Genomic DNA, 19,876 nt, shown 5'->3' with positions numbered 1-19,876 from the left:
CCCAGACCTGGAGGGGCTGGGGTCCTCGGTCGTGTCCCCGGTCGTGCCTGCGGTTGGGGGGGCTGTGGGGGTGGTGGCTGGCAGGGCGCCGGTAGCTGGAAAAGTTGCCGGTGCGCCGGCCGGTGCCCTCACGGTCCCTGCGGCCCCAGGGTCATGTGGGATTGGGGACCTTGATGGTTGTGTGGTGATGGGCCCCGGCGGGGGGGTGGGCGTGGGGGTTAGACCGGCCGCTGAAAAAGTGGTTGGCCCCCCTTGCGTCGCCCCCTCGGGGGGTTCGGGCGCAGTACAGGTGGTAGGTGGTTTGGTGGGGGAGGGTGGGCCCGGTCTGGCTGCCCCTCCTGTGTCCGTGACACCTGGCAGGAGTTATGCCAGCGTGGCGGGGGTCGCAGGGGGGGGGGGGTCGTCCTCCATTGTCCTCCTCATTTCCAAATACTGGTGACGGTAACTTGCAGCGGCAACTTCTGGAGGCTTTAAGGAGAGGGGAAAGTTCCATTACGGTAGGGGGGCAGCAGGTAGATCTGTCCTTTTGGGTAGACAGGCATGGCCTGCGTGCCTTCCGAGAGCAAGTTTCGAGCGAGACCACCTGGTCCTCACCTACAACCGGCCCCGGGCCGACCAGACGGAATGTTGTCTGTCTGAAATGGAGAGGCGATGAAGCCTGCCCTACCAGGAAAAGGGTGGCGGAGCTTCTCTTTCAGATGGGCATCAGGGCGTGTGATATCTATGCCCTGATACATCCGTTTGGTACCCGGGAGTTCGATGTCAGCTTTGCCCGGCCCGAGGGCCTTGAGCTCTTCTGGTCTGGGTATGAGCTGGCAAAGGACCTGCCGGATTGGAAAGGGTTTTTCGTGCAAGCGATAACCCGGCAGAGTGAGGTCAAGAAGGTGACCGTTTTGACCCGTAATGAGTCACTTTCTTGTATAGACATCTTAACGTGGTTGAGCAGGTATGGGGAAGTCCAGGGTCTTCCTAGTAAGGTTGCCATCATCCATAGGAGAATGCGGCCACTATGTGGGACAACATCGGATTTTGCACCATGGATCACATGAAGGACATTATTCCTTGGCATGGTCACTCCATCACCTGAACATCTAGGGTTGCAACACATTGTCAGTTTTGCTAGCAGTTTCAACATCGGCTTTGGATTCTTTTTTTTTTCACTGCAGTGGTCTGGGTTGTTGTTGGATGGGGGACTCTCTCGGTTGACTCTGCCGGCGGCCAGTTTTTGCCGCCCGCGGTGTCGTCCCTGAGTGTCCCTCACCCAAACCTTGACCCTTAAATCTGCTGGGGCGGGTGATTGGATACATCACTGTCTCAGCATATGATATTTACCTATTCACTAGATTATCACAATTATGTTTTTTGTGATGAATGTTTAATTTTCACTATATTGATCATGACCTTTTAGACAGTATCATGATTTATGTGATATGTCTTTCTGAATCATGCTGGTTGTTCTTCGGATGTCGACTGTGTGTTTGATATCCAATTAGGTAGCATATTTAGATCATTCCATCTATTAAGGTGTGGATCTTTCTTAAATTCATTCATTTAGGATATCTATTAACGGGCAGGCGTATTTTATTACGTCGCCCGTATTAGTGAGCACACAGCCGACACCTGAATATAATCATTGAAAATATGCATGCAATTTTATGGTCAAATATTTGCTATGTACACACGTGTATGTTTCTATATGACGTACTACACATCACGCTATTTTGTTTCTATGTCATGGTTGGTGTATGATGTTAGGCTAATCATTATATGGCTTTTTTGTGGCACTTTCCATGTTTCGGCCGTGTTTGGTGGGGTTGGGCTGGAGCAACTATCTGTTTGGATGTGCTCCGCCCCGCCCCCACTCATACGCGGCTGATTCCTAATATGTTTGTTTGGTATATACATATGATGTGAACTGTTGCTTTCAAGCGTAATTGGATTGATGTGAGGCTCGGTATGGATGCGTCCGGTGTCTCTTTTTGGCATGAGATTAGAGTTAGGGACATGTCTGTAGCATTCTCCTTTCATATATTGATATATTTCCGGCTGCGGGTCACCTGCGTTCCACAGGGTCGCGGACTGCGCATGCGCTGCTCGGCGCCATCTGGACGCGCTCCATGACGTCACATTTTCGCGCTCGCGCGATGACGTGGATGCGCCGAGAGATGGCGTCGAGCATCATGGGGCATTCCGCGCCCATACATGTGGACCACAGATGTACCAAATCAAGGTAATTCCTTGACCCACTCCACCTCTCCCTATATATACCCTGTCCATATATCACTCTATACCTCCTGACGAAGCCGCAGGGCGAAACGCGCGTCGAGGTTGTGCGCTCAGGGTCCTCACACCCACTCACCACCATGTCTTCAGGTACGGTCTGCATTGATTTCTTCCTGTTCTAACCCTGCTGGTGATTCTGCACGTATCCATAGCGAGCCTCTCTACATACTTATGTCGATTATTGTTTATATACTGCTCTTTATGAGAGGAATTCAATTGTTACTCTCTGGCCTCTATGCTATGTGTGGATTCGCTTTGTCTTTCCCCTGCTACTAACAGGGCACTCTGCATCAATTGTTGGAAGGAATCGTACAGCAACTGCACATTGGTTTATTTTTATGCACATTTGCACTTTACTCTGGTACCTGTAATAGATGTCATTATTCATTGACATCTTGGTGTATTGTGTTGTCTGTGACCCTGTGCTTCTCCGCATTCTTGTAATTCTGTAGTAGCTCCATCCTTTGAATTTTTATCAATAAAATTATATTTTTATACCATCCCCCATTTGTTAGTTTTTGGTTTACCTTGGTTGTTATACAAGTGGTTTTTTGTTTACTGTTTAGCCGACGGGTGGCCTTTTGTAGGTTAATAGCATTGAATATATATTTATAGGCAATTCCTCATTTATGGATTATCGATCACGTGACAAAGATTGGATGTCACAATTGGGATTAGTGTTTGGAGACACTGCAGTGCAAGATGCGGAGAAATGTGATGGTAAAGAATTGAAGCATAAACTCAGAGAGGCCCTAAAAAAGCGTACCAAGTTGTGGTGGAATAAAGCCTCACTTGAGAATTACCTTAATCGGAATATTATACCCCGGGGACTTCGGATACAGATCTTTCCAACCTTGGAGGGTGAAGATCCCTCCTTCATTGCAAAATGGGAGGAAACTCTCACTAAATGTTCACAAACCCTAATTGAGTTGCTGATTGGGGTGGATCGGAGATCCTTGGAGGCTGTGGAGAGGGACATTGACGGTTACAAGGATAATATTAACCAACTACTGACTAAGGAGGATCTGGAGACCTTTGACAGAGGTCTTGAGGAAGATCTAGTCAAGTGGGAAAAAGAAATCCAGTTGATTAAGACAAAAAAATTCCAGAGAGATCTGGGAGATTACCAGTCCAATAAAGTATTCAAGTGGCAACGCACGAATCTTAGACCCGAATCACGCTCACGATCTCAGTCCCTAGCGTCATCTCTATCTGAGGAAGAATGTGGCGGGTCTTTTTTAGAAGGGCGCCCGGGCACTACTCGCGGTCCAGATCCCGACAGGGCAGGTTACAATCTCCGCACTCCGGTACAAAAACGGAAACACTGGAACGGGAATGGCCGAGGGAAGAGAGTAAAGAATTAAAGGTAATAAATCTTTCTACCATTAATCTCACCCCAGCACAACAAGAGGTCTTACAAAAGGGTTTATCATTTTCCCCAGTGGGCAGATTTGATTACTTTGAAGTAATCAAAGATCTAGAACTATTTGCTCGTAAATTACTGTTCAAAAAATATTTTAACCGTGGTCAGGAAGGTATCGCCTTACTGTCTCCGGTTGAGAGGCAAGCGATTAGAGATCTAGAATCCCTTTTGGAAGACCAGGTAGAAATTACACCTAGTAGATCCCCCATACATCTGCACAGGCGTTCACAGACGTTTCCCTCCAAAACATTATGTCCCGCAGTGGATGTCTTTGTGAAGCTTGTTAAACGTGATCTTAACATCGATCACTCACATATTAGGGGTGATAACTTGTCACGCCCACAGAGACAGGCACTGCGAGAATTGCAGAATCTGAAGGAGGTAGTCATAAAACCTGCCGATAAAGGGGGTAACGTCGTGATATGGCCTGTGCAGATGTATGAAAAGGAAGTCTTCCGACAGTTAAATAACAAACAATGTTATAGAAAAATTGAGAAAGATCCGACTTTGAGTTTTAAAAGGGAACTAGACGATATCCTAAGGGATGCCCATGATCAGGGTGTTATTACTCTTAAAATGATGGAAGGGTTAATGGTTGACTTTCCCGTTAAACCAACCCTGTATTTGCTCCCAAAGGTGCATAAGAACCGCACCCATCCTCCTGGACGCCCGATCGTTTCGGGGATCGGCAGTCTGTGTACCAACATAGGGAAGTTTATCGATTTTTTCCTTCAAAAGAGTGTGGAAATTCTCCCATCTTTTGTTAAAGATACAACAGATATGTTGAGGCGATTGAATGGCATCCATGTTGATCAAGATGCGGTTCTTGTCACCTGCGACATTGAATCGCTATACACGTCTATATGCCACGACCAGGGAGTGCGAGCATCTAGATCCTTTTTAGTCATGACTGACTTTGACAACGATTTGATTGAATTCATCTTAGCGTTGTTAGAATTCACATTGACGCATAACTATTTTCTGTTTAAGGACCGCCTCTTCCTACAGCTCCAGGGTACAGCAATGGGGGCAGCATGTGCACCCTCATATGCAAATTTGTTCCTGGGGCTGTGGGAGAGAGAGCTGGTACATGAAACACCTGGATATGATGCCGCACTCCTATGGTCGAGGTATATAGACGATGTATTCTTTCTATGGCATGACACCATTCCTGCCTTGGAAGATTTTCTGGCTCGTCTGAATACAAATACCCGCAACATTAAACTTACCTGGAAGTACAGTCTTACAAATGTCGAATTTCTAGACATTATGATCATTAAAGGCCCTGATGGATATCTGTCTACCGACTTATTCAGGAAATCCACAGCTGTCAATGCCCTTCTCCACGCCTCCTCTGCTCACCATCCAAACACGATTCAGGCAATCCCTACAGGGCAATTCCTGAGAACTCGCAGGATTTGTTCCAGCGAAGAATACTTCGACCAGCAATCTTCAGCCCTAACACAACGATTTCTCGAAAGAGGATACCAATTCAACACCATTCAACGGGGTTATGAGAGAGCCAAAAAAACACCTAGAGACTCTCTGCTGGTAGGTAAGTTGAAATCAAAAAATAAAAAAGATAATAATGTGAGATTTATCACCCCCTTCAATAGCAAGTGGAAGTTCATACAATACATTTTCCGTAAGCATTGGCCAGTTCTGCAAACCGATGGTGATCTGGCTGCGAGCCTTCCGGCGTATCCCCAGATTACTTGGAGAAGGTCGCGCAATTTGCGCGACATTCTCACCAAAAGCCATTACGTGCCTAAACCCATTGGTGGAATTTTTGGGAGCAGGGGCCCGAATTGGGGCTCTTTCTCCTGCGGATCCTGTACTGCTTGTCAGTACATGATCCGGTCCACTGGCTTTTGTGATTCTTCTGGGTTGAAGAAATATACCATCGTACACCATATAAACTGCAATACTGAGGCAGTGATATATCAGATCACCTGCCCCTGCAGTTTACTTTATATTGGTTTGACTAAAAGAGCTCTCAAGGTTCGTGTCCTAGAACACATTCGCAGTATTCGGGCAGCGGCAGGCACATTGGAAAAAGATTGGGATTCGCTACAAGCAGTCCCTAGACACTTTTATAAATTCCACGGATCCGACCCAGCGGGATTATCAGTTAGAGGCATTGACAGAATCCACCTGGGATCTAGAGGTGGCAATATTAAAGTGGCATTGCTGCGTAGGGAAACCAAGTGGATTGTCACCCTAGACACCGTCACACCCCACGGCCTCAATGAGTTTAGTAGCTTTTCTTCTTTTCTATGAACAGCGCGCGAATTTTAATCACAGGGTATATATTTATTTAGATGTTTATACATGTTTCACGACTTAATAGCATTTGTCTCCCCTTTTTTTCTTTCTTTTCGAGGTTTCATATATTCAGTTCCTGTGGGTTCTGGTAGCAAGGAAGGTTGCCATCATCCATAGGAGAATGCGGCCACTATGTGGGACAACATCGGATTTTGCACCATGGATCACATGAAGGACATTATTCCTTGGCATGGTCACTCCATCACCTGAACATCTAGGGTTGCAACACATTGTCAGTTTTGCTAGCAGTTTCAACATCGGCTTTGGATTCTTTTTTTTTTCACTGCAGTGGTCTGGGTTGTTGTTGGATGGGGGACTCTCTCGGTTGACTCTGCCGGCGGCCAGTTTTTGCCGCCCGCGGTGTCGTCCCTGAGTGTCCCTCACCCAAACCTTGACCCTTAAATCTGCTGGGGCGGGTGATTGGATACATCACTGTCTCAGCATATGATATTTACCTATTCACTAGATTATCACAATTATGTTTTTTGTGATGAATGTTTAATTTTCACTATATTGATCATGACCTTTTAGACAGTATCATGATTTATGTGATATGTCTTTCTGAATCATGCTGGTTGTTCTTCGGATGTCGACTGTGTGTTTGATATCCAATTAGGTAGCATATTTAGATCATTCCATCTATTAAGGTGTGGATCTTTCTTAAATTCATTCATTTAGGATATCTATTAACGGGCAGGCGTATTTTATTACGTCGCCCGTATTAGTGAGCACACAGCCGACACCTGAATATAATCATTGAAAATATGCATGCAATTTTATGGTCAAATATTTGCTATGTACACACGTGTATGTTTCTATATGACGTACTACACATCACGCTATTTTGTTTCTATGTCATGGTTGGTGTATGATGTTAGGCTAATCATTATATGGCTTTTTTGTGGCACTTTCCATGTTTCGGCCGTGTTTGGTGGGGTTGGGCTGGAGCAACTATCTGTTTGGATGTGCTCCGCCCCGCCCCCACTCATACGCGGCTGATTCCTAATATGTTTGTTTGGTATATACATATGATGTGAACTGTTGCTTTCAAGCGTAATTGGATTGATGTGAGGCTCGGTATGGATGCGTCCGGTGTCTCTTTTTGGCATGAGATTAGAGTTAGGGACATGTCTGTAGCATTCTCCTTTCATATATTGATATATTTCCGGCTGCGGGTCACCTGCGTTCCACAGGGTCGCGGACTGCGCATGCGCTGCTCGGCGCCATCTGGACGCGCTCCATGACGTCACATTTTCGCGCTCGCGCGATGACGTGGATGCGCCGAGAGATGGCGTCGAGCATCATGGGGCATTCCGCGCCCATACATGTGGACCACAGATGTACCAAATCAAGGTAATTCCTTGACCCACTCCACCTCTCCCTATATATACCCTGTCCATATATCACTCTATACCTCCTGACGAAGCCGCAGGGCGAAACGCGCGTCGAGGTTGTGCGCTCAGGGTCCTCACACCCACTCACCACCATGTCTTCAGGTACGGTCTGCATTGATTTCTTCCTGTTCTAACCCTGCTGGTGATTCTGCACGTATCCATAGCGAGCCTCTCTACATACTTATGTCGATTATTGTTTATATACTGCTCTTTATGAGAGGAATTCAATTGTTACTCTCTGGCCTCTATGCTATGTGTGGATTCGCTTTGTCTTTCCCCTGCTACTAACAGGGCACTCTGCATCAATTGTTGGAAGGAATCGTACAGCAACTGCACATTGGTTTATTTTTATGCACATTTGCACTTTACTCTGGTACCTGTAATAGATGTCATTATTCATTGACATCTTGGTGTATTGTGTTGTCTGTGACCCTGTGCTTCTCCGCATTCTTGTAATTCTGTAGTAGCTCCATCCTTTGAATTTTTATCAATAAAATTATATTTTTATACCATCCCCCATTTGTTAGTTTTTGGTTTACCTTGGTTGTTATACAAGTGGTTTTTTGTTTACTGTTTAGCCGACGGGTGGCCTTTTGTAGGTTAATATCTTCCTAGTAAGAACCTGGACGAGTATGGCATCTGGTCGGGTGCCTGGACGTTTCAGATGAAGTTGAAGCGTTCTGGGGGGTCAGTTTCCCACATACCATCTTCTGCTTTTCTCGGAAAGGATAGAATCATGGTGTTCTACAGGGGACAGCCTAAGCTGTGTTACAAGTGCGGCAGCCCTTCACACTTTAGTGCCAGCTGCCAAGTGCAGAAGTGCGCATTGTGTGGGGGTGAGGGTCATCTAGCCGCATCTTGTAAGCAGATTAGATGTAACCTGTGTGGTGAGCTAGGTCATCCATTCAGCGTTGCCCTCGCTCTATTGCTAACGTGGCTCGTGCGCGCGCAGAGGTGGGCCGGGAGGCAGCCGCGGCCAAGACGAGTAAAACTGGCGAAGGTTGTAGAGCAGAGGGGTCAGTGAAGAAGAAGGTTAGTCCGTCCCAGCAGAGGCGGAATGAGAGGCGTCAAATGGAGAGGGAACGGACGGAACCCCGTCCTGGGGTGATGTCTGTTCCCTCCCAGGAGGCTGCCTCTCCTGGCACTGAGACCCTGGGGGTAACGGCGGTGAATAAGGAACTCAGGAGACTAGCCTGTTCCGAGGAGTCTCTGTCCTCCTGCTACGAAAGTGCATCAGAGGGGGATGCGACAGAGCCAAATAAAAGGAAATGTCTGACCAAGAAAATAAGATCTAGCCCGGCCAGAGTTGCCAGGGAAGGTGAAGCCTGCTCCTCCCTGGATCTCTCCAATCCTGGTTCTCTTCCCCTGGATCTTTCCAACCGGTACCTCATCTTGGATGAGATCTCCGCCTCCACTCCTGATGGGGAGGAGGTTGAAGGTGGGGTGCCGGAGGGGCAAGAGAAGGAGCCTCAAGAAGGGCCCGCGCCTCTCCCTGGTGGGGATGCAGGGTCCTCAGGGGTAGAGGCGGGTCCAGCCATTGGAAATGGGAACGACAAGGGTGGTGCGGAGGGGGAGTTGGTGGTGACCAATGTGATGGACACCACCACCTCTCTCAAAAGAGACCGGACCACCTTAGAGGACAGCCCCGGGAAGGGTAAGAAGAAAAAAGATAAGAAAGGGAGAAGGAGGGGGAGGAGGTAGGCCGTCTAACTTAATCACCCTTTATGGCGGCACTCACTCCGTTGACTCTGGCGACTATTAATGTCGCCAGTATCAAGTCAGATGCGGCTAGATTCGCAGCCTTTGATTTTCTCAGCCGAATTGAAGCTGACATTTTATTCTTGCAAGAGACCAGGCTGCCAGATTTGGCGGCCATACATAAAGCAAAAAAGGAGTGGAGGTTAGGTCCATCATATTGGTCTCTTGCGGCTGAGCCGTATAGCGGAGTGGCGGTACTGTTTACCGCACCAGTAGAAAGCAGACGGGTGATCGAGTTAGAAATGGGAAGGTGCCTGATCTTAGATGTCCTCATGAGGGGACAGGAACTTCGTTTAATAAACATCTATGGTCCCCAAACCAAGTGGGACCGGAAGAGTCTCTTCATGAGGATAAAACCCTTCCTTTTTACGAGTCGGCAGGTGATCTTTGGCGGGGACTTCAATACAATCACGAGGTCCCAAGATAGGGGAGGCGCCAAAGATCGGCTGGCTTATGATAGTATAGCCCTGAATAGCATAGTTAGTGAGGCTCGCCTGGTGGATGTCCACATTAGGCACACCCCAGGTCACGGTGGGTTCACTTATTTCAGAGGTAGCCAGACTAGGTCTAGAATAGACAGGTTTTTTTTAAAGGAGGAGACTATTTTTTCACCCTTAAAGGTTGTTGAAGTGGAATTCTCCGATCACTGTCTAATTATGTTTTCTTTGAATGTTTCAGAGTCCCCCCAAATGGGAAGGGGTTATTGGAAGCTAAATTCGGCCCTCCTGGAGGAAGCAGAGGTAAGACAATCCTTTGAGGACTTTCTTCAGAGTCAGGTAGATATGCTGGACCTATGTGACACTAAGTCTGAGTGGTGGGAGATGTTCAAAGAACGGGTAGCACAATTCTTCCGTCAGCTCTCGAGCCTCAGGTCCCTGGACAGGTACCGCTTGTATCAGGGTCTGAGGAGGAAACTCGAACATCTGGTCTCGACTGGGGGTAGCCGAGAGGAGACCTCCAGGGTGAAATCCTTGCTTAAGAGGTGCCAGTATGATAGACACGCATCCTTGGTTTTTGAGAGGGATTTCGGGAGGTACCGCTCGCCCGACCCCTACAGAAACTGTAAGATGTCAGTGAAGAGTAAACTGGTGACGGGTCTGATTGATGGTACAGGATCTCTGAATCGGTCCAGATCAGGGATCTTGGAAGTCGTTGGATCTTTCTACTCGCACCTCTTGGGGAGGAGGGATCTGGATCGGGACAAGATTTCGGCTTTCCTGACCGAGGCCATCCCTGAGTCAGGAGCTCATCTCTCCCTTGGCGCTTTGACAGAAGAGATTAGAAAGGAGGAAGTTATCCTGGCGGTGGAAGGGTTAGCTCTGAAGAAGTCGCCAGGCCCGGATGGCTTAACATCCGAGTTTTATAAGGCCTTTAAGGACTCTTTATGTCCCCTCTTGACTGAGGTATTCAATGAGTGTTTATCCTCGGGCACTCTGCCTCAGTCAATGAGGAGGTCAGCCCTGATCCTTCTGTCAAAAGGTAAGGATCCGAGCCGTATTGAGAATTGGCGTCCCATAGCGCTTCTCAATACGGACAGGAAGATTCTGGCCAGGATACTGTTTAATCGGTTGGTGGAGTTTGCACCCCGGCTCCTTTCGGGCACCCAACATTGCTCTGTTCCAGGCCGGAGCACTTTTAGTGCTGTACTCGGTGTCAGAGAGGCAGTGGAGCAGAGTAGGGCGGGTGGCTGGAAGGGGTACTTGCTGTCCTTGGATCAAGCAAAGGCCTTTGATCGGGTTAACCACGAGTACCTCTGGTCGGTCCTTCTGAGATATGGCCTGCCGGAGGGGTTTGTCAATTGGTTAAAGATCTTATATTCAGGGGCAGAGAGTTTCCCACTGGTGAATGGTTGGTCGGGCAATTCCTTTGAGGTCGGGTCTGGAGTCCGCCAGGGTTGTCCTTTGAGCCCGCTTTTATACGTGTTCGCGATTGATCCTCTTCTAAAGAGGCTTGATCGTGGACCGTTGGCGGGAGTCAGGATGGATCCGGCGGAGCCAGAAGCCACTCTTAGGGTTGTGGCGTACGCTGACGATGTCACTATTTTCGTGTCCTCGAGAGAGGAGGCGGAATATGTGATGTCTGAGGTGGGGCACTACTCGGAGGCTTCCGGGTCGTTGATCAACCGGGATAAGTGTGAGAGTCTCTGGCTGGGAGGCGGAGATCCATCTTTTGTTCTCCCAGACACCCTTCCAGAGCCCCAGCCGTCAGCTAAAATCTTAGGCGTGCATTTTTGTCATGGGGATTACCCCACTCAAAATTGGGATGGCAGGCTTAAGATCGCCGCTCAGAAGGTCGACCAGTGGAAGGGTTGGTCCTTGACCCTCAGGGAAAGGGTGAGCCTGATCAAGACTTACCTTCTCCCTTTGCTGATCTATTTGGCCAGTGTATGTATCCTGCCAGAGCCTCTCTGGACTCGGGTTTACAGCCTGTTCTTCCAACTATTATGGGGGAATAGGCTGAACCTAGTCAAGAGGGAAGTGACTTATCGCACGAGGAGACTAGGGGGGTTGGGTATGGTCAACCCCGTGGTGTTCCTTGTGAACACCTTTGTTAAGATCAACCTAGCAGACCTCTGGAAGGAGAGGGCTCCTCCGTGGATAGTCTCTTGCAGAGGTTGGTTTCGGCCTTTCTTCCAGCAATGGGAGACTGGAGGGCGTGTGAAGGATTTGCGTACACCGCACGGATATCTCCCGGCTTATGTCACCCCGACTCTGAAGGTGATCCGCCGGTGGGGTTTGGGGGTGAGGGAGATCAGGACCCTGTCAAGGAGATCCCTTGACGAGAGGGTCTTGTTGACCCGCTTCCAAAAGCCCCTGGCCCTTAAGGATTGCCCAAGTCGGGATCTAGACGGGGGGTTGCAGTTGTTAAATTCAGCAAGGATCCCCTTGAAGTATTGGGACTTGACTTGGCGCTGCTTTCACGGGAAGCTGTATGTGAGGGACAACCTGAAGTATAGGAACTCTGAGGAAAGGGATTGCCCCCGGGAGGAGTGTGGCTCTGCATTAGAAAGCATGGAGCACTTCCTGCTTCGGTGTCCCTTTAATACAGAAGTGTACAAACGGGTGGGAGCCTCCATCGGCTGGCCTAGGCTGGCCGACCTCTCCTATGCGGAATGGGCCTATGGAATGTTCAAAGGCCTGGGTAGGAGGGACCCTTGCACTGCATTTTTAGTTAGTATAGTGGTTAGGTTTTTCACGTGGAATGCACGGTGTTTAGTGTCCACCCAACAGAAAGTCCTCCCTGTGGAAGAGGTATGTAGGAACATCCTAGGTGACCTGGGAAAGGTCCGTTCTCTTGAGTGCGAAAGACTGGGTACGGGTGGAGCCTCTTACCTCTGGAGGGGCTTCACCTTTGATGTACCTTAGTCAAGTAGTACTCTTTCCTGGTGGTGGGCTAATGCTGGCACATTAGACTTTTTGTTTTGAAAAAGATAAAAGTTTTGAAGAAGGGTTTCAGGCGAACTGAACCTAGGCCTTCGGGTAATGCGTAATGTTGTTATTTGTAGGTGTTGTTATTATTATTGGTATATTGTGTATATTGTATATATTGTATAATTTGTATTATAGTAGGGTAAGAGGGTTATAGTTAGGTTGGGTGGGTAGGGGGGGGGGTTATTTGAGTGGGGAGGCCTGCATCCAGCCCTGGACTATGCGGACATGGGAGGACATGGGGTGAGGGGCTGGATGTGGGTGGTGGAGGAGGGCTGGCCTCGGACTATGCGGACATGCAACAGACATGAGGCGGAGGTCAGCCCTGGGTGTTTGGGGGAGGTGAAGGATAATTAAGTTGTTAGGGATAGAATAGGTTAAGTGGTTATGATTATAGGTGATTATAGGTGTATTCTGTTATTATTTAAAAAATAAAATAAAAAAAAAATAAAAATTATTTTTTTTAGTTTGACAAGTTGTCTTTTATTTTATTTTTGCTTAGCTTTGTTTTATTCTATTTTGCTTTGGTATTGTATATATTGTATATAGGGTTTCAGTCAGACCGGATGGTTAAGTTTCCTTTTGTTTTTGTATTTGGTTATTAACTTCTTTTTTTTCAGTTTTAGGCATGTATGAAGAAAGAGAGGAGTATGAATGAAGCTGGGCCAGTTTGGATTTATGTGTTATGTATAAAAGCTGCGTTGTGTTTATATTTTACTATGGTAAGTTTTGTATTTTTGTATAAAATTTAATAAAAAAGAGTTGCAGTGCAGCTCCAGCCAGCAAGGAGGGAGGACGTGCTTGGGTGGAGCTCCTGAACTTCCAGAGGCAGCAAGGCCCAGGGTGATTTCCTACCATCTGAATCCCCTGGGCGGAACCAGGCTTGTGGGGAGAGTTTCCACCTTCTCCCCAGCCCAGGCCCTGCCTCTCCTTAGGGAGCTGGCAGGGTCCTGCGGCCATGTCAACGCACGAGGGTGCCTCTGCTCCCCGGCATGGGTCGGAGGAGAGTAGAGGGTCGCAGCGACCGGCCAGGAGTGATGGCGGCGAGGGGGTAGCATCATCTCGACGCGGTGGTGGCAGCCGTGTCCCCCCTGAAGACCTGAGGCCGCATGGAGGAAGAAGTCTTCCCGCAGAGGAACAGGAGGTGCCGTCCCAGGTAGGTTGGGGGTCTCGGAGGGAAAAGGAGACCATTGAAACCTACAGCTCCCGTGTGGCGTACCATCTCTATGAGTTCCAAGAGCTGGGACGGCACCTCAGGAGCCTTGGCCAGGAGCTTAAACAGCTTAGGGTAAAGGCGAACTTAACAAACAGTAAGCAAAGACCTCCTATCTCTGCGAAGATAAAGAGGCTCAAAGGAGAGGTAAAGGAGGCAGAGGAAAAAAGGGTAAAGCTTTTAAATGGGAGCGGAGCTTTTAAGGAAAAGCTATTAAATGAGGAGAGATTCCTGAAAATGGCGGAGGAACGGAGAGAAAGGCGTGCAGATAGCGACAGCGAGGATGAGGTAGTCCACGTGCCCAGGGTGTCGTCTGCGTCTGTCAGCTCCCAGTCGGTTCAGCCGGAACCTGCGCCAGCTCCTCCAGCAGACTCACAGTGGTCCGTGCCGGGAGATTACAGCAGCATCCCGGCGCAGCAAGCAGGATTACCCCCGTCCGAGGGTGGCGAATCATCGGCCGCAGAGGTCTTTAGCGAGGATGAGGGCAGCAGAGGAGGTGGGCTGATGGAGGAGATTCGACGGATAGAGTCCCCTGTACAATTACAGGATTTTGCTTTCGGTGATGAACTATTGGAAGAAACTGAACAAAGAAAGAAAAAAAGAAAGGGAAAGAACAAGAAGAAAAAAGAGCAGGCAGTGGAATCATACTTTGTTTATGTCCCTGCGGAGCGCTTGGTACAGGCTGAAAAGTCTGTGCCAGGTGCTCCGCAGGTTAGTGTCCCCGTTTCTCTGCCTGTAGAAGGCAGCGTGTGTTCTAAGATGGCGCCGAACTCCGACATGGAGAGGGGGAAGAGTGGCGAAACCTTGGTTCAATCGGGGGCCTCCGGTGCTGATGGCCACTCCCCAGTGGGAGGGGGGGGTGGTCCGGCGCCGGGGCTAGCCTCCGTGAAAAAGGTGGCCCCGCCCGCCGCTCCGCCTGCTCTGCCTGCCGTCTCGGCGTGTAGGGTGGTGCTCGGGCGGTGTGATGGGGTCACCAATCCTCCCACACAAGGCGGTGAGAGCCCTGAGTCCCCTCCTGCGGCTGCAAATGTGCGGAGGGGATCAGGGGAGATGGTGGTGAACGTGACCGAAAGCGCGTCTGGGGGTGTGTCTGGGGGTGTGTCCGGGCGTCCTCCTGTTGGCACGCATGTGGGCGTGGCCGGGGGGGTGCCCGGTCGCGCCTCTGGATGCACTTCCGGAGGTGAGAGTAAATGCGCGGGCGCTGTAAAACGTCTGCGCGTCGAAGATCCAGGGGCCGGGACTGCCGGGAAAAATAGGTCTGCGGCGCCCCGGTCCTCTGTAAAAAAAGGAGTTATCGCGCCGGAGCATATGGCGATGTACATTGCCACTGGACACGCCCCCTCTGTTTCTGCCTCCTCCTCCGGCGCCGAATTAAGTGCTGGGGAGGAGAGGTGTATAATCTCAGATGCCCAGATCTTGAGGGCAGCAGAGGGGGGCTTGTCCAGTGGCAGTGGAAGTGACAATGTAAGAAAAAAAGTAAATAATGAAAAAAGTGTTTTTGCTGCACCAGCTGTCCCAGCAGAGAGAAAGGGGGCATGCAAGCAGGGTGGTGGTAGTGGTGTTGGTAAGGGTGCTGCATCTGGCCCCAAAGGTGGGATGGATGCTGGGGGTCAGCGGACCGTCGCTGAAAAAGCGGTGGCTGCGGCTCCTGGTGTCCGCCCTCCGGAGGGATCCGGTGCGGCACCTGGTATTAGTGTAGTGGGGGGGGCCGGTTCGGTTGCCCCTCCTGCGGCCGTAACACCTGGCAGAAGTTATGCCAGTGTGGCTGCGGCCGTGGGGGGGGAGGGGCTGTCCTCGTTGGCTTCCTCATTCCCGGGAGTCGCGGTTGGTGACTTGCAGCGGCGACTCCTGGAGACCCTCAAAAAGGGGGAGAGTTCGATGATAGTAGAGGGTGAGAAAGTGGACCTATCCTTATGGATAGACAGGCACGGCCTGCGAGCTTTCCGAGAGGAAAGGGGGGGCGAGACCACCTGGTCCCTGCCCACAACCGGCCCTGGGACCAGACGGAATGTAGTCTGTCTCAAGTGGAGAAGCAATGATGCCTGCCCTACAAGGAAAAGGGTGGTGGAGCTCCTGCTTGGGATGGGTTTCAGGGTGGTTGACATCTTCGCCCTGATACATCCCTACGGTTCCAAGGAGTTCGACATCAGCTTTGCCCGGCCGGAGGGCCTAGAGCTTTTCTGGTCCGGGTATGAGCTGGTGAAGAACTTACCGGATTGGAAGGGGTTTTTCGCCCAGGCGATAACCCGTCAGAACAACGTCAAGAAAGTGACCGTTTTGACCCGTAACGAATCGCTTTCTTGCGTTGATATTCTGACCTGGCTTAGCAGGTACGGTGACGTCCAGGGTGTACCATCCAAAAACCTGGACGAATTTGGCATTTGGTCGGGAGCCTGGACTTTCAATGTGAAGTTGAAATGTCTGGGAAGTACGGTTTCCCACATTCCATCCTCTGCCTTCATCGGTCGGGATAGGATTCTTGTTTTCTACAGGGGGCAGCCTAAGCTCTGTCACAAGTGCGGCAGCCCTTCACACTTCAGCGCCAGCTGCCAAGTGCAGAAGTGCGCGTTGTGTGGAGGGACAGGTCACCTTGCCGCATCTTGCAAGGAGATTAGGTGCAACCTGTGTGGTGTGCTCGGACACCCATTTAGTCGTTGTCCCCTCTCAGAGGTTAATGCGGCCCGAGCTCACGCAGGAGTGGGCCGGGAGGTCCCTTCGGCTGAGGCGGGTGCTGGCGGAGACAGTCGAGTTGAGGGGTCAGTGAAGACCAAGAGCGGTCCGTCCCGGCAGAGGCGGAGGGAGAGACGCCAGGCGGAGAGGGAGCAGAAGGAACCCCTCCACAATGGGGTGATGTCTGCCCCTCCCCAAGTGGCTGACTCCCGTAGTTCGGAGACCCTAGGGGACAGGGAGCTAAGTGCGGAAGTCAGGAGACTAGACCGAGCCGATGGGACCCAGTCTTCGCACTACGAAAGCGCAGCAGAGGGTAGTGAGACTGGGTCCTATACCAACAGACGGAAACGGTACTCAAAAAAGAGAACGAGCCCGACCAAAGTAGCCAGGGAAGGCGTAACTGGCTCCCCTCTTGAGCTCTCCAACCGGTATCTCACTTTGGATGAGACCTCCGCCTCCTCTTCATCCGGGGAGGAGGTAAGAAGTGGGGTACCGGAGGCGAAGGAGGGAGAGCTTCCAGGAGGCCCCGTGCCCCTCTCTGGTGTGGATGTAAGGTCCCCAGAAGAGGAGTCAAACTCGATTCCCGGAACTGAGAAAGGCAGGGGCGGTACGCAAGAGGGAGCGGTGGTGACAGAAGGCATGGACACCACCGTCTCTCTCAAAAGAGGTCGCGCCGCCTTAGAGGATAGCCCCGGGAGGAGTAGGAAGGGTGGGAAGGATGGAGGACATTCAGCTTAAACACCAAGTATGGCGGTACCCACTCAGCTCACACTGGCGACCATTAATGTCGCCAGCGTTAAATCTGATGCGGCTCGCTACACAGCCTTTGATTTTTTCAGCCGCGTTGAAGCTGACGTTTTATTTTTGCAGGAGACCAGGCTGTCAAACTTGGCAGAGGTGCACAAAGCAAAAAGGGAGTGGAGATCTGGGCCCTCCTTCTGGTCTCTTGCGACTGAGCCGTATAGCGGAGTGGCGGTCCTTTTCACCGTACCGGTAGAATGCCGACGGGTGGTTGAGCTGGAAATGGGGAGGTGTTTGGTTTTAGATATCCTCATGAAGGGACAGGAACTGCGCCTAATTAACATCTATGGGCCCCAGTCCAAGTGGGACAGGAAATGTCTCTTTATGAGGATCAAGCCTTTCCTTTTTACAAGCCGGCAAGTGGTCTTTGGTGGGGACTTCAACACCATCGTGAGGTCCCAAGATAGGGGAGGCACCAGAGACCGGCTGGCTTATGACAGTATAGCGTTAAATAGTATAGCTAGTGAGGCTCGTCTGGTGGATGTCCACATTAGGCACACCCCAGACCACGGGGGTTTCACTTACTATAGAGGAGATAGGATTAGGTCTAGAATAGACAGGTTTTTTTTGAAAGAGGAGACTACTTTCTCGCCCTTGAGAATTGTGGAGGTAGAATTCTCTGATCACTGTCTGATTATGTTTTCTCTGAATATTTCAGAATCCCCCCAAATGGGAAGAGGTTACTGGAAGCTGAATGCGGGGGTCCTGGAGGAAGCAGAGGTGAGACAATCCTTTGAGGACTTTCTTCAGAATCAGGTAGCCTTGCTGGATCTCTGTGACACTAAGTCAGAGTGGTGGGAGGTATTCAAAGATCGGGCTGCAAAGTTCTTCCGCCAGCTCTCGAGCCTCAGGTCTCTGGACAGGTACCGCCTGTATCAGAGTCTGAGGAGGAAACTCGAAGATCTGGTCTCGACTGGAGGTAGCCGCGAGGACATTTCCAGGGTGAAATCTTTGCTCAAGAGGTGCCAGTATGATAGACACACATCTTTAGTTTTTGAGAGGGACTTCGGGAGGTACCGCTCGCCCGACCCCTACAGAAACTGTAAGATGTCAGTGAAGAGTAAACTAATAACAGGACTGATTGATGGTACAGGGTCTCTGAACAGGTCCAGATCAGGGATCCTGGAAGTCGTCAGATCCTTTTACTCGTGCCTCTTGGGGAAGAGGGATCTGGATCGGGACAGGATGTCGGCTTTCCTGGCTGAAATCACCCCCGAGTCAGAGGCTCACCTCTCTTTTGACGTTTTGGTAGAAGAGATCAGAAAGGAGGAAGTTATCCTGGCGGTGGAAGGGTTAGCTCTGAAGAAGTCGCCAGGCCCGGATGGCTTAACATCCGAGTTTTATAGGACCTTTAAGGACTCTTTATGTCCCCTCTTGACTGAGGTATTCAATGAGTGTCTATCCTCGGGCACTCTGCCTCGGTCAATGAGGAGGTCAGCACTGATCCTTCTATCAAAGGGTAAGGATCCGAGCCGTATTGAGAACTGGCGTCCCATAGCACTTCTCAATACGGACAGAAAGATTCTGGCCAAGATACTGTTTAACAGGCTGGTGAAGTTCGCGCCTCAGCTTCTTTCGGTGGCTCAGCATTGCTCGGTTCCAGGCCGCAGCACTTTTAGTGCTGTCCTCGGTGTCCGAGAGGCAGTGGAACAGAGTAGGGCAGGCCACTGGAAGGGGTACATGCTGTCCTTAGATCAAGCAAAGGCGTTTGATCGGGTGAACCACGAGTACCTCTGGTCGGTCCTTCTGAAGTATGGCCTGCCGGGGGGGTTTGTCGATTGGTTAAAGATCTTGTATGCGGGGGCGGAGAGTTTCCCGCTTGTGAACGGTTGGTCTGGCTGTCCTTTTGAGGTTGGGTCTGGCGTTCGCCAGGGTTGTCCTTTGAGCCCGCTTTTATACGTGTTCGCGATTGATCCCTTTCTTAAGAGGGTCAATCGTGGACCGTTGGCGGGAGTCGGGATGGATCCGGCGGCGCCGGAAGCCACTCTGAGGACAGTAGCGTACGCTGACGATGTCACCATTTTCGTGTCCTCGAAAGGGGAGGCGGAATACGTGATGTCTGAGGTGGACCGCTACTCGGAGGCATCCGGGTCCATGATCAACCGGGATAAGTGTGAGAGTCTCTGGCTGGGAGGGGGCGATCCAGCTTTCGATCTCCCGGACACCCTCCCAGAGCCCCAGTCGTCAGCCAAAGTCCTAGGCATCCATTTCGGCCATGGGGATTATCCCACCCAAAATTGGGACGACAGGCTTAAGATCGCCGCTCAGAAGGTCGACCAGTGGAAGGGCTGGTCTTTGACCCTCAGGGAAAGGGTGCACCTGATCAAAGCTTTTCTGCTCCCTTTGCTGATCTATTTGGGCAGTGTGTGTATCTTGCCAGAGCCTCTCTGGACTCGGGTTTACAGTCTGTTCTTCCAGCTCTTATGGGGGAATAGACTGAACCTGATCAAGAGGGAGGTGACTTACCGCACGAGGAGACTAGGGGGGTTATCTATGGTCAACCCCGTGGTGTTTCTTGTAAACACATTTGTTAAGGTAAACCTGGCAAACCTCTGGATGGAGAGGGCTTCTCCGTGGGTAG

This window comes from Bufo bufo, chromosome 2, assembly GCF_905171765.1.
Source record: "Bufo bufo chromosome 2, aBufBuf1.1, whole genome shotgun sequence".
Taxonomy (NCBI): Eukaryota; Metazoa; Chordata; class Amphibia; order Anura; family Bufonidae; genus Bufo; species Bufo bufo.
This window is presented reverse-complemented; position numbering follows the sequence as displayed.